Source organism: Ambystoma mexicanum, chromosome 10 (genome assembly GCF_040938575.1).
Source record: "Ambystoma mexicanum isolate Mex_15411 chromosome 10, UKY_AmexF1_1, whole genome shotgun sequence".
Lineage (NCBI taxonomy): Eukaryota > Metazoa > Chordata > Amphibia > Caudata > Ambystomatidae > Ambystoma > Ambystoma mexicanum.
Window position 1 is genome coordinate 927,672,218 of NC_090932.1, and position 15,651 is coordinate 927,687,868.

The window sequence follows — 15,651 nt, forward strand, 5'->3', positions numbered from 1 at the left end:
GTAGCATTGGGAGCGGTCAAGACTAGGGGCCTCATTCCAAGTTGGGCGGTAAGGGTTAACGGTCACCAGTAAGGAGACAGGTGCCGTTAAACCCTTACCGCCCAATTCCGAGGTCCCTTAGCGGGAGCTGCAAAGAACGTGTGGTCTGACCACACGTCCTTTACAGGTCCCGCTAAGGGACCAGGGCGCTAATAACGGGCCTGCTATTTGAGGGCCCGTTATTATCGCCTTCCCTATTCCCATTGAGCCCTCTGGGGGCTCAAATGGGAAAGGGGAATGGTTGGTTGAATGGGGACTTACCACCGGGTCCTCCAGGGTCGGAATGACCCGGTAAGTCCCCATTCAACCAGACCGGCCCCGGACCTGGTTTGGGAGGCAGCCATGGTGCTAAGAGCACCGTGGCTACAGCTCAACTCGGAATGAACCCCCACTAGGTCTCAGGAGGGGTGAGGGTGACTGAAAGACCTCAATGTGCACACAGATTAAAGAACACTACGAATCACCCCCAGTCAGGTGTATATATTAAAAATACATATACGTTTATTCAAGGCCTTTTGAATTCAAACACAAAGCAATTATCAACAATAATACTTCAAACCAATACAACACTAATATATATAATACCAAGTGGCCTAAAGTGTTAGTGCACAGAATGGGTCCATAACCTAGGAGGAAAGGGAGCAAGCAGTGCAAATGGTCTTTAGGCCGTTCTTCATCAATCAATCCCTGAGAGGCAGTCCAGTCCCTACGAAGAGTGGAGCCTAATGCTCAAAAGTACTTTCAGGAGCTGGTGCACGTGATGGTGCAGAGGAGCAAAAGCGGGGTCTCTTGCAGGGGATGTAGCAGCTCAGGAAGGTGGGGGAAGCGATGAAGCGGTTCCCACTATTCCAGGAGGGTCTCCTCAAAAGGGCAGAACAGGTCCCAGGAGTTGGGAATAAGGCGGTATCTCAGGCTACCTTTGGAAAGGTGAGCGGCCCTCAGGGGACACCTGTGTGTAAAAAGGGAAAGATTCGCTAGGGGCCATCATTAGGGTTGCAAGTGCTCACCGACCCCTGGGGCACTCCGGACCAAACCTGGACAGTGGAGTCCACTTCGGTTGAAGGTTCAAATGTGACAATTGTGTGGCTCTGCGACTTTCAGCGGCTGAGATACAGTGATGATTCTGTGGCAGGACAGTGGCAAATTCTCCGCTCCTGGTGAAGGGATCAGGCCAGTTTCACTGCAGATTGGTTCCGGGCACAGCAGCAAGGTACCTGCGAAGTTCGTCACCACAGCTGGGCGACACAGTGACTGCGTTCACTCTGGTTCGGGTGCTCTCTCTTTATTCCAGACCTGGGAATGCCAAGTGTACGAAATTCAGTGTGAGTGCCGTGAACACAGAGCCTACGATCAACTAAGTTTCAAGTGTTCACTCGAAACAGCGGCAGTTTCAGAGCAAAAGTCCTGCACAAGCTGGGCAGTTAACTGGTTGGCCCAGGAACACTTCCTAAGAGGCTCGCTTTCAGGTTAAGATCAAGGTGCTGTGAATAGTTGGTCCAACTATTCAAATGGGTCGAAGCACCTTTGCAGACCTTCTGGTTCGATCAGATGCAGAGGGGTACAGCGGGCTCAAGGTGCCAAACCTTCCAGAGGGTTTTCGGCTCGGCTTCTTAGTTTCAGGACACTTGGATCCTATACTAATGTTAGGACGATGGGGACAGGCGCACGGAAAACCCAGCTTGGGACAGCTGCAAATGGGAGAAAGACTCAAAAACTACATTTCCCATGAATCTTTTGTCCGTTACGTTCAGGTGCGTGCAATCTGCAATCATGTTGAGCACTTAAGCCCCTCCCAGGCCTGTGCTGCTTGTTGGTGATTCTGTATGCAGGCGCGGGCCGGAGGAGTTGGGCGTTCAGGTTACAGAAGACGCTATGGAAACCCGAGCCCGGTGGGGAAGGCATACAGCGGAGCTCTCTATCTTCAAGGTTCGCTCCGGTATGCTGTTCATGCCGCAGGTGGGGCTAGGGCAGTGAAGGACGCTCTACACGGTCTCCTGTGGAGACACATGCGGCGGTGAGGCTGCCAACATGGATCTATGCTTCACCTGGGGTAGTGATTGACAGCACCCCCAGGCTTCAGATAAGTGACAATTACGTTTATTATGAAGTGACAACGGGCATGTCTGTGTTTTGGTGCAGTTACACCTTACGTTTCTTTTACGTGCATGAACTACGCTCTTCAGGAGCACTGGAGAGTAACTAGGGCTCCAAGGAAAAGCTCTAGGGCAACTCTGGGCATATAAACTCTTGGGGGCAACTTTAAAGCATGTCATTTGGAGTGTTCATGAGCAGCATACATATTTTGGGACTGGCCAAGGAAAGGAATAAGTGTTGCTAACTTGTTTGTGTTTGCTTGCTCTTGTTATTATGTTGAAATTCCGTACGTCGTGGTCATGCAAGCATTATTGCAGTATGTAGTTACGGCAGAAGGTTAATTCTGGTTTTCACATGCTCTCGGAGCTCCAGAAGACTGCTGTGGTACTATCCTATGTTATGTTGTTGCTATATGTTTTTCATGGCCATTAATAACGTTCTTTGTGCTTATGTTTGTGGCAATGTTAGGGGTATCTAGGAATACAGGAGGCAAGATGAATCCTAATTAAAATGGATTTATTGACGGTTCATGCTATGTGTTTTGTATGCTCTGTTCCTTGCTACCTTTCCCTATCCCACTACAAGTTTTCCTAAACCTCTACCCGGTAGTCCTAACACCCCCTACCTATCCACAACCCCTCCTCCCCCTTCGGCTGCCTTGTGGTCCTGTACAGTTAAGATCAGGATCATGTGCCAACCAACGTGGGAGGGGTCAAGTTAATTTGGCTTCTGTGGCCAGGAAGGAGTTGTGTGATACTCCATGGGTGTGACACCTAGGTTCAGTGAGAACTCAAGAGATCGACCTGATATGGGTGTTTGGAGCCTTCTCTTATCCAGAATCTCCTTCGCGCCAAAACGAAGAGGACCCAATAGGAGATCTGCTCACATATTGGCATACCAGACGTGGACCAATCACAGACCATGGTGGTCCCAGTCATTCCAAGCACACCAGACTCTCTGGCACCCAGAATGTGTATTGGAGATAGACGGTCCAGCCCACATCATGGAGGTACACACAAGGCATGCTGAAGCCTGTGAAAGCTTGGTGTTTCGCTGGGAAATGTATGACCAAATAAGGACTGACCCGGGTCCGCTTGACCTGGGGAAGGTGAAGGGACAAGATGGCCAAAGGACAAAACAAAGAACCTCGTGGCATGGCCATTTTGGAGCCAGGCCACCTTCCTGTGCCAACTGTGGTAAATGCAATTTGCATGGCAAGAAAGGGTTAAAACTATGCGAAAGTAAAAGCTGCCACCAGCCCTGTCCAAGGCACATCTGCACGTCTCCTAAAAAATCATTTTAGGGTGTCTAGGGCCTTTGGAAATGGAAGGAAAATCCCAAGTGCACTGTACTGTAAGGTACAATCTGCAACATAGGAAATGACCAAGGGAAACATGCCTTTAAGGGCATGTCAGTTTCCCCATTTCCCCCTAACAAAGTGAGCGAAAACCCAGTGGAGTGCAGCTGAAGGCTGAGCTGAAGGCAGTGCAGCTGAAGGCTGTGCTCCACTGGCAAAAGGCAGGCTAGGATTTTCAGACAGCAGCAAAATGTTGGGGGGTGTGGGGGCGGTGGGGGTACAAAACTGGAGGGAAAATTCCATATAAATGGGTTACTTTCCATACACTCGCCCCTCCCAGACCAAGGACAGGGGCAATTGATCCACCCCTGGATGAGTCTCATGTTCAGGTCAGTTAAACATTCTGGACAACCCATCAGCATTGCTATGTTAGACATCTGGCCTATGCTCAATAGTGACGTCAAACCCTTGCAGGCTTACGGACCACCTAAGCAACTTTGGATTCTCTCCCTTCATGTTCATCAGCCACTTTAAGGGTTTTATGGTCAGTTTGCACAGTTAAATGGGTCCCATAGAGGTAGGGCCTCGGCTACCTTAGGGCCCACACAACAAAGAAACATTATTTCTCTACTGTGGACCAACTGAGCTCTCTGTCCTTAAGCTAGCGACTAATGATTCCAATAGGGGTTCCTTACCCTTCTCATCTACTTGTGATAGTAGAGCTCCTATCCAAGTCTCAGAGGCATCTGTCTGCACAATAAAAGGTATTTGGTAATCAGGGGCCCTGAGAACTGGGGCCTGGAACAAGAAGTCTTTTAAGCCATTTAAGGCCTTCCCACAAATCCAGACCAGGACACCTTCTTGGGTGTCTTTGGAGTTGTGAGAGCAGTCAGAGGGGCAGCTATAGTGCCATAGTCTGCCATGAAATTTTGGTAGTAACCTGTGAGTCCTAAGAAGGCGGCTCTCACCTGGGTCTGTGCAGTGGGAGTAGGCCAGCCTTGCACTGCTTGTACTTTACTAGGTAGAGGCTGTATCCTCCCTCCACCTACTTCATGCCCACGGTAGACAACTGAACCTTGACCAATTTGGCACTTGCTGGCCTTTATGGTCAAGTGGGCCTTCTGAAGAGCCTTCAACACAATTCTAAGGTGTTTCACATGATCCTCCCAGGTGGCACTGAAAACTGCTATATCATCCAGACATGCAAGACATAATTCATCCAACCGATAAAGGACATGATTCACAAGCCTCTGAAAAGTGGCAGGTGCATTCCTTAATCTACAAGGCATTACCCTAAAATGGTAAAGGCCCCCTGGAGTTGAAAATGCTGTCTTCTTCTTGGCATAAGGGCTATTTGCGCATAGCCTGCAGTGAGGTCAAATGTGCGGGGGTATTTGGAGGCACCTAAAGTATCCACCAGCTCATCTGTTCTAGGCAAGGGCTGTTCATCTAATTTGGTGACCGCATTCAGAGCCCTGTAATCGACACAGAATCTCAGCTCAGACGAACCTGCTTCTGGAACCAAAACCACAGGGCTGGAGCAAGGACTACTGGAGGGTACAATCACCCCAAGATCTAGCATCCTGTTGACCTCTTGTCTTGATGTGATACCTTACTTCGACATTCTGTATCCCCCTACTTTTGGTAGGTGCACTATCTCCTGTGTCAATGTCATGTTTGCACCAAGTTGTCAAATCAGGAGCTTGGGAAAACAAGGGGGAGAATTTCCTCAGCAAACTTCTCACCGCCTCTTGTTGAACAGGTGAGGGGCCACTTTGACACCCTGAATGGAGCTATCGGAAGGGCTGGTCTGGAACAGGCCATGGAGAGGTTCTGACTCCTCCTCAACATTTGAAGCCATCAGCAGTGCAGCTATTTGAACTCTTGGGATGAAGGCCTTCAGCCTGTTTACGTGGAACACTTTGGAGCTTGTCCAGCAATTCCAAGTCCACTAAATAGTTAACCTCACCCAGTGGCTACACCACTGTGTAAGGGCCTGACCATTTGTCCTGAGAAGCTCTGGGTCTTATAGGATTCATGATCAGGATTTGTTGCCCTGGTGGGAAGTTGATCAGGGAAGCCTTCTGGTCATACCAATGTTTCACCACAGCTTGCCCAGCCTTCAACTTCTCACTAGCCTGACCCATCAGGACTACCATTCTTTTTCGGAGTCCCGGCACATAGTCAACTACATTGGTAGTGATAGGGGGAGTGGGCATCTCCCACCCCTCCTTGACTATAGCCAAGGGTCCCCTCACAGGATGACAAAAAAGAAGCTTGAAGGGGCCGATGCCAACACCCTCCTGAGGTACCTCTCTGTAGGCAAACGGTAAGCATGGTAATAAGAGATCCCATTTTCTCCTTTGGTGTTCTTCCAGAGCCCCAATCATGCTTTTAAGGGTCCTGTTAAACCGCTCAACTAGACCATTGGTTTTGTGGGTGGTATGCAGAGGAAAACGTATAGGTAACCCCACATTCCTTCCACATGGCCTGCATATACTTGGGCATAAAGTTGCTGCCCCTATCGACACAACTTCTTTAGGGAAGCTAACCCTAGTAAATATTCCAAGTAAAGCTTTTGCAACTGACTTGGCAGTCAGTCTTTAATGGGATGGTTTCAGGATACCTGGTGACAGGGTCGACCAGCACCAGGATAAATCTTTAGCCTGAGGATGTTTGGGAGTCAAGGGGACCAACAATGTCAATCCCTACCCTCTCAAATGGTACTCCCACAACGGGGAGTGATACCAATGGAGCTTGGATTATTGTGCCACTTTTCCCAGACCACTGGCATTTGGCACAACTCCTGCAGTGACTTTCTACTTGCACCCCCATCTTGGGCCAGTAGAAGTGCATGGATAACCTTTGCTTGGTTTCACTTGATGCCAAGGTGAACAGCAAGGGAGACTTCATGTGCCAACTGCAAGAGGAAGGGTCTTACAGCAAGGGGAACCACCAACCTCCTATGGTCTCCTTCTGTATACACTGTGGGCTCACTGTAGAGGAGCCCACCTTCCCAATGAATCCTGTGCTTCCCAGGAGGTTCACCCTCAAGCTGGGAGCAGGCCAGTCGCCTTAGGCCTTCCAAAGATGGGCACTCACGTTGGCCCTTACTGAACTCAACCCTATCAGGGGACCACCTTCTACCAACAAGCTCTGTAGTTCAGGATGGTCATGGGGATTGAGGATTTCAGGCAACACCTCTTCCTCGTCAGGTTCAGGTGTTTGACCAACTACCTCCACCTCAGTGATAGGCAAGTTAGGGGGAATATTCCCTCTTCTGTCTTTTCTGATTCCTTTTAGCCTTGGGTTTCCCCTTTGGCTCGGGCTTTGCATTGGACTTGGCCAGCGCAGCCCTTGTTTGTGACCTTGTGCATGGTCTCTCTGATGTGTCACCCACAAGACACCGGTCCGATAGCACAGTGAGTAGGAGTGATCGCTTTGACATCTGTGCAGAGCCTGCTTTTGCAGGTTCGAATCCCGGCAGGGCCAAATTCAGCCTTTCATCCTTCCGAGGTCGATAAATGAGCACCACCCACTGTGGGTAATCAGGGACGTTTTTATGGGAGTGCAAAAGGGGCACTGTGGTATATTGGGAATTATGTTGATCATGTGCAGTAGCCAATTTTGAAATGCATATTGATAAATTGAGTGCCACAATGGTTCAGAAGTTAGCTAAGTGTGTTAAGCACTCATTGCAGAGATGTGTGTTCCTATACACGATTAGAATAGCACATTCCTGCAAGGCTGGCTGAGCCTTTCCTATGTCTGAAGTTTATAAACCTGCATGCATATGTATTTGGTCTTGCAGAACAACAGGTGCTATTACCAGCAATGTATCTGCACCAGATAGGGGTTGATATAAAAACAGATGTCATCCTTATGGTGAAGGTCTAGAAACACCTCCAACTGTGTGCATAAACTGTTAACTGAAGAGATGAATAAGTATCCAAATTTGGAACCAAAGCATTCATGCTTGTATCCTGGCTTTGCCAGCAAACAATACAGTGATCCTGGTCAAATCATCTACTATCTCTTACATTACTGTACTGTCTTCTGTGAGGTTTGCCTCCTCGCATGCTGGTGTCATTGTTTAGCCCATTACTTGATCTTTCTTCTTATGTAGGCCATTTGAGTGGAAGGGGTAATAGACAGAAGGGAGCGGACCAGATGGTGCAGGACTCGGGCAAGCATATTTTAAGGTCTGCTCCTTTGAAAGAAAGAAAAACGCTTTGCATTTATTTTTAAAGTCCAAGGTTTTTCAGCACATTTATAAATGACAATTTCACAACTCAGTGTTTTGGAAGCATGTAAAGCTTTAAAATACAAAAGACCAACCCAGATTAAATCTGTTAAGTCAAACTGATTGGTATGGTGGTACTTATATACTTCTTTTGATGATGGAGAGAATTGAGCTAGAATCATTCTGTGTTAAACCATTCTAAGCTCCCAAACACTATAGCTCCCAGCCCTGACGGACTAACTGGTGAGTTTTATAAAGCATTTGCCCCCCTACTGCTGCAGGTTTTTGAGGAAGCGCTTGAGAAAGGTTGCCTACCTCCGACTCTCCGTGAAGCAAATGTGATCCTATTACATAAAGCTGGGAAGCCCCCCGAAAAATGCAGCTCGTACAGGCCAATCTCACTGATCAATCTCGACAATAAGATCCTGGCCAAAATCCTTACAACTAGACTGCTCCCCCAGATGCCCGCGCTGGTGCTAGCTGACCAAGCGGGGTTCATCCCTGGCCGGAACACAAAGTTTGGTATCAGGCGAATGTTCGGAGTCATAGAGGCGCTACACCCATCGTACCAAGCGGTAGCGACCCTCCTAGATGCCAAAAAGGCCTTCGATTCTATCGAATGGCCCTTCCTCTTCGAAGTCCTAAAATGAATGGGCCTTGGCAACCACTACATCAGGCTGGTCAGGCTTCTGTACAACCAACCCCTCTCGCACATAACCCTCGGCAGAACTAGATCGAAACCCATAAACCTAATGAGACGGACCAGGCAGGGTTGTCCCCTGTCTTCCATACTGTTCGCGCTGGTAATGGAACCCCTCGCCTCAAACCTCCGCGCCCAACACATACATAGAGGCCTTTCCTTTGGCCCACACAAATTAATTATATCGCTATATGCGGATGACATCGCCCTTTACATCCAAGATCCGATCGAGAACCTAAAGCTAGTAATGCGCAACATCATTAAATTCGACACCTTCTCCGGCCTGAGAATAAATCATAGTAAGTCAATAATATTCCCCCTGACCCCAGAGACCCGGGAGTTCCCCGATGACTGCGGCTTCAAATGGGAATACTCCAACGTCAGGTATTTAGGCATCCAAATGTCCATATCACATCAAAATCCTTTTCAAGATAACTACGGTAAAGTAACCGAAAAACTCCAGGAAAAAATAAATAGATGGAAATCACTTCCACTAACCCTCTGGGGCCGGGTATCGTTGGTCAAAATGGTGATCCTCCCCAAATTGCTATACCTCTTTGCAAATCTCCCCTTGCTTGTATCTCAAAAATACCTCCAACACATATGAAGCCTGGTGCTAGAATTACTGTGGGCGGGCAAACCAGCTAGAATAGCGTACAAAGCACTAATCCAACCAGTCCCGAAAGGAGGCATGGCACTTCCAGACCTAGAGCGCTATTATTGGGCAGTACAGGCCCAATTCCTGGGCCACTGGTACGCAGTCCACTTTATTCGTCTTCCCGTCCAACTCGAAAGGGCCCTAGCACCACCAAACCTGCTGAGAGCAGTCATTATAGGTCAAACACACATACCACACGCTACCCTAAATACAGTGCTCTCCACTATTGCGATTTGGAAGAAAATAGCGCAGAGATGCGACATACAGGTCAGGTTCTCTGCACTCTTACCGAAACGATTTATCCCCAGAATCCCACTGACCTCTGAAAAAGTCTATCTGAATTGGACTAACAAGCTACAGTTACACACCGTGGGTGACCCGTTTGAAGGCGAGTACTTTCTCACACCTGAACAAGCCAAAACCCGAGGTGCCACCACCGCCTTAGATACATTCATATATTTCCGGCTCAGGGTTACTCTCCAGGCCCTCTTCCCCTCTTTTCCACAGCAACCGGCAACATGGCAACTTTTACACAGAGTAATCCAGTTACAGGGGGAGGGCAGGCTTGTATCGTCCATCTACAAAACCTTGCTATCCGATACGACTCTGCCACTCACAGCAACAAAAGCTCGATGGGAGAAATCCCTACATATGACCATACCCGAGGAAGACTGGGGCTATATCCTAGCCCAAACCCAAAAGGTGTCATTAAAAACAAGATATAAACAAATACATCTTAAATACGTACATCAGGCATACCACACACCTGTTAGATTACATTCCCATCACCCCACTATCCCCCTGTCATGCAGCTGATGTAATGCCCCTTTAGCAGATTTTCTTCACCTTGCACGGCCATTCACCAATTATGGACGGCAGTGCTAGAGAAGACAGCAGCAATCATAGACACACCCCTAGAGCCTGACCCCAAGATCTCACTTCTGGGGCTAACGAGGCATCTTCCAACCTTAGTACGCAAACTAGCAGGACAACTATTGTTACTGGCTCGAAGAAGGATCGTAATGTCCTGGGAGAAAGGACCGCTACCGACAATACAACAATGGCTGATTGATAGAACATATTGCCAGGACACAGAAACAAACTTTATCAGGCTCTTGCCCCTGCATGCACGCCCCCCCGATATCTGGGGCCCCTACATCACCTACTTAATGTCCACCTCGAACAATGAATCCTCACCAGACTCATCTCCAGGACCCAATACCAATGGTACCACCCATACTTCAGAATGAAACCGCAACAGGTACAGGCAATGATTACAAAGGCGCAGCCGAACAACGATATCAACGGACGGAGGAGGCAGCGGTGGGGATGGCGGACACAGGGGCATTTGTTTCCACCTTGTATTTTCTTTTTGTTTATTGTTTTATAACCAGTTGGAAATACCAAAAATTAAAAAGAAATGCAGGAAGTCCATTACTGCCTCCCAGTCAGCTAAGATCTTGGCTTGATTTCCTTGCAGGGGGTATGTGACCCACTCCAGGGACATGAAATTCCAAACCTTGGCTAGCTGGTCTTGTTCCATTGGGTGGTCTTTGGCTTTCCATTTCTGCGCTATGACCAACAGGGCGGCCATAGATAGTTTTACATAGCCCTTTAGTTTTTATTTTGCCCATGAGTTGTAGTTCTGGCTACCTATACAAGGTAAGCTTTCTTTTGGACCTCTGCGTTCCTGTTCCCCAAATATCTCATGCATGTGATTGATTGATTGCTTTCCAGAAATCCCCCAGTTTCGGGCATCCCCATCATATATGTAGCCAGTCCCCCATTGCACCGCAATCCCTCCAGCACTGTTGGGTTCTTTTTGGATAGATTTGTCACAGGTGCTGCAGGGTGAGGTGCCACTGGGTCATTCATTTGTACCAAAGTGTCCGTATTTGAATATCTTGGGTTGAGTTTGGGGATGTTTTTCCAGAGTTGTTTCCGGGATTGGTTCCTCCATTGTGTCTGCCCCTTTGGTCTTATACTTTGGGACTACGCTCTGTTCTGCTTCAAGCATCAATCTATGTACGCTTGTGATGAGGTGTCTGTCCCCTGGTGTTGTGGTTAGGAATTTCTCAAACGGAGTGAGGGGGCGAGTTGCCACCTCACGCATGGTAGGATTCATTAGCCAATGTCGTAACTGGAGGTAGGGCATGCTGTCCCTCTCCGTTAGTCCTAGCTCTGTCTTCCATTGGGTGAATGGTTTGATGTTTATGCCCTGAAACATGTATCTTGGTGCAGCCTGCCACTTTCCAATGTGTGAAGGCTCTTTTTTTCTAACCCAGGGGTGAATTGTAGGTTACCGAACATTGGTGTGAATAGGGATGGGAAAGTGGTTATTTGCCTTTGTTTTGTTAGTGTCCCATGTGGCATCTACCAATTTTGTAATTTCCAAAATGTGCATGTTCCGTGGGAAGTCTGTTTTAAGTAGCCAGAGGACTTCACCTAGGGGGACACCCACCACGGCTTGTCCATTTGGTTCCACCTTTTCTTTGAGTCTCCTGCAAAGTCCCTTACCACGTGTATCTGGGTTGCCCAGTAGTACATGTGGAAATTCGGTAGGCGCAGCCCACCTTTGTGGACTGGGAGCATCATCGTATTCAGTGCTGTGCAGGGAGGTTTGTTGTTCCAGATGTAGGGGGTGATCAGTTTGTGCAGTGCGCGAAAGAAGGATTCCGGGACTGAGATCAGGAGGGCCTGGAAGAAATGGAGGAGCTTGGGACGCACTACCATCCTAGCCAGGAAATGGAGAGGGGGCCCCATTAATGTAACAGATTGAGGAGTGCTAGTAGGAGTATGTAGTTCGCCTGATATAGCCCCTGCAGAGTTTGTGTGACGGTGACCCCCAGGAGCTTAATGCCTCCTTGTACCCACCGTAATTGGGATAGTTTTTTTTGATCTACTGGAGCCTCTCCCCTCCTACTGAGAGGTTCAGTATTTCAGATTTTGTTATGTTTACTTCAGTCCAGCCACCTCCCTGAACGTCATTATTTCTCTCACCACTTCTTGAAGGTATATGTCTGGGTCTGTGAGGATGAGGAGCATTTTGTCTGAATATGCCATGATGGTCTGTTCCCCACCCCCATCCCCCCACATGGGATCCCCTGTATTGATTGGTTACACCGGATGGCAATAAGAAACTGCTCCAGATGGATGGCATATAGGAGTGGGGAGAGGGGACAGCCCTGTTTGGTCCCTCTCCCTAGCTTGATCGGTTGGGATAGGTCTCTGTTAATTAAGAGCCAGGCTTTTGGCTCCTTGTATTTAGCTCAGATTTTATTAATGTAGCTTGTACCGAAGCCCATCTTCTCCATAGTATTGAATAGATGGACCATTGTACCCTGTCGGATGCCTTCTTGGCATCTAATTAGAGAAGAATGGCGTTGCATTGGATTTGTTCTAAAATGTGACAGACACTTGGAGTATTGACATGCGTCTGCCTATTGCAGATGAATCCGGATAGGTCTGGGTAGATACGTTTTTAGGTAGGGAGGGTTTTTAGCCTATTTGCCAGGATCTTGGTGTACAGTTTTGCCTTGTTTTTTAGGGCTGTGGGCTGGTATGACCTGTATTGTGCCGGGTCTTAAGCTTGTTTGGGGAATATGATTTTGGCTTCTTCCATCATTTGGGTTACGCAACTGGAGTCACCAAAGGTGTTGAATAATGAGGCCAGCCTAGGCGCCAGTACTTGGCATGTTTTATACAATGCTGCTGGGTATCTGTCTGGCCCTGGGACTTTAGTTTCCTAATTGCTTGTTTCACTTCTTCTATCGAGATCTCGGCTTCTAATGTTGCTTGGTCCTCTGCTCTGATTTTGGGGAGAGTAAGTGCATTTAAGTATGCTTTCTGTTGGGCATCTCAGGGTTTGTCTGACCTATGTAATGCAGAGTAGAAGTTGACAATTGCTCAGTTATATCGTGGGTGGTGTTCACTTTAATACATTGTTGGTTAACTATTCCCTGGATTGTTTGGGATGCCGCTTTTTGCTTCAACTGTCTGGCTAGTAGCCTGTCCGATTTTTTAGCGTTAATATAATATCTCTTGGAAGCCACCAGAGAGCGCAGGCAAGATGGCTGCCTGAGCGCTTAGCACCGTCCCCTGCTGTGGAGAGGATGAGGAGACATTGAGAGCCCTAACACCCGGCACCCGCCTGACTGACTCAGCAGGTGTGGGAAAGTTCAGTGCTCTTGGAAGGCCAAAAGCAAGTGGTGAATGACCGCTCCCCGCCTCCCCAGGTTGAGGGAGACAGCTGGGACATCAGACCCGGGAGGGAAGGCACCCTGCCGAGTAGGCTGCTGGGCGGAGCACAAGGTGAGGAACGAGGGGAAACCTCAACCCCCACCCACGACAAGCTGTCAACCGGCAGCACGGTGAGCGCAGCACAGCCCGCGCTGATGATTGTAGCGGGTCACTGAGGACGAAGCGGAGATCTGCATACACCCCCCCCCGCCCACAGAGAAACATCTCTCTCAAACAAGGGAAGGTTGGGTGCGCGCACCGTACAAGCAGGAAGCCCACCTTCAGTAGACATTGCGCCTGCAGAGGAGGGACAAGCAGGGTGCAGCAGGGTGCAGCAGGGCCCCGTCTCCTTCAGGACTGAGGCCCTCATTGGAACTGTAAGGTCCTGTTTGCAGTGCCTGGAGGAAAAGCACGCCGGTGCCCAAAGATGCGTGGAGGAATGCTTGGACGGCACCAGGACAGTGGGGAGACAAGTAACCCACGGCCAGATTCAGGCCCCCACGTGGCAGAGATCCCTACCAACGTGGCCCTAGCTGTAAGGTTGGGCAGGCGGCATTGAGGTCAATGGGGCAGAGCCCGGGGGAGAACACAGAACGCTGTGAGTGAATGCTAAAGGCGCAGTAAGTGCCCCCCAAAAAACCCTGTCCAACCCCTCCCCCCCATAAGCCATTGCCTGCAGAACAACTGGGGCAAATAGAAAGTGATTGTCCTTGCGAGGCAGGGTTAGGGGTACAAGCTGAACCTTGTGGAGCCCCCCTTGGCCATATCCCAGCAGTGAGCGGCTGTCTATCAGACCTTATGGGGTGGCCTGCTCCAGATACACACGTGAGGCGGGGGAGGTGTACTGGTGTTTGAATGGGGAGGGGGCCGCAATACCACCTAGTGGCGGAGGAAGAGATACAGCGCATCATGGACGATCTGGTGGGCCTCCAGGAGGAATCCACCTCGGAGCATGGTGGACAAGGTCTGGATGCCAGCTGGGCCCCCAGAAGCAATGAGGGAGAGGGGGAGGGCAAAGGTGACCTGGAGGTTTAACAAGTTGAACACTCCCCTTCTCCCCCGCACCAGGGAAGTGCATCTCAATATCTCAAATTCCTTATCTTTGTATTGTACTCTGGTTCCCTTACGGGGACCTCACTAGGGCTAATGGAGTGGGTTGAGTGACTGGGCAGGGTCACTGTTTCAGTGTCTAGGTATGTTGATTATCGAAATTGAATTGTGGGCTGCTAGAGGTGCACAAAGGGGTCACACAGTTGTTCTAAGAGGGGGGGGACACGGGTGTTTGGTAAATTAGTTTTATTGGTTGAAGAAAGGACGGGTAGGGACTCCCTCTGGATCGCTGGGAGGTGGAAGGGTCAAAGGGGCAGCCCAATACCGCATTCAGCGCAGCGGAAACATCCCTGATGGTTCAACAAACCCTCCCAATATCGCTGGGTGACAGGATTGCTTGCCTCAAAATGGGAAGGGAGGGGGGAAAAGGGGGCAAGGAGGGGAGGGGGGAAACAAAAGGAAGGGTCCCTCACTCAGCGAGGTTCAAGTGCAACAAGGGACGGACATCTCACAGGAAACATAAGGGGCAATCAACGAAGGGTGAAAAGGGGATATGGCTGAGGTTAGAGTAGGCACGCAGAACGTGAAGGGGTTGAACTCTCAGAACAAGAGATCCCTGACCAGTAGCATGTTCCGCAAGCAGAAATGGGCAATTCCTTTCTTGCTGGAGACCCACTATAAGCAAGGGGCGGAATCGGCAATAAAGGGTAAGGAGACTCCAAGAAAGAAGGGGTAGGGATTCTGCTGAGTAAGTCCTTCGGCTAACGGGAATGCAGGTTAAGAGGGGCTTTGGTGAGCAATTCCTGGGTATAAAAGGAACTCCCGAGGGAACACACTCGGCACCCTGTACGCACCTAACGTGGGCCATTTGGGGTTTTTGTGCCAGGTATTCAAGATGATGGATGGCTGGGCGGAAGGTGAGATGCTTCTGGGCGGGACTTGGTAACAGACCCTGCGCAGGATTGGTGGTCCGCCAAGGGAACAGGTGCTAAATTTGCGACCAAGGACAACCTGCATTCCGGTATCACTGTTGGGTGGAAATTTAGCGGTACTCATGACTGGGCCTGGGGGGCTATACATTCTTTTTGCCGCCACATCAGACGTACACAAGGATAGACCTCATCCTGGTCCCGGGGGACCAGGTGGGTGTGGGGAGTATGCCCAGGGTGGAGGAAATCACGTGGTCAGACCATAAATTGGTGACAGTGACTTGGCAGCTCCCCGAGGCCCGTCAAGGTTTTAGATGGAGGTGCAACAACACCCTGCTGAGAGACTGGGTTTTCAAGGACTTCCTGGGAAAAGAGATACAGGCGGATTTTTAAACCAATGAT

The 15,651-nt window shown here is 49.4% G+C and overlaps 1 protein-coding gene across 4 annotated transcripts in view; it reads left to right on the top strand.

Annotated features, from left to right (window-relative positions):
- The window catches only part of KCNMB3 (potassium calcium-activated channel subfamily M regulatory beta subunit 3), a 268,576-nt gene that overhangs the window by 74,689 nt on the left and 178,236 nt on the right, over nt 1-15,651 (top strand). The gene's annotated exons all lie outside the window — the stretch shown is intronic.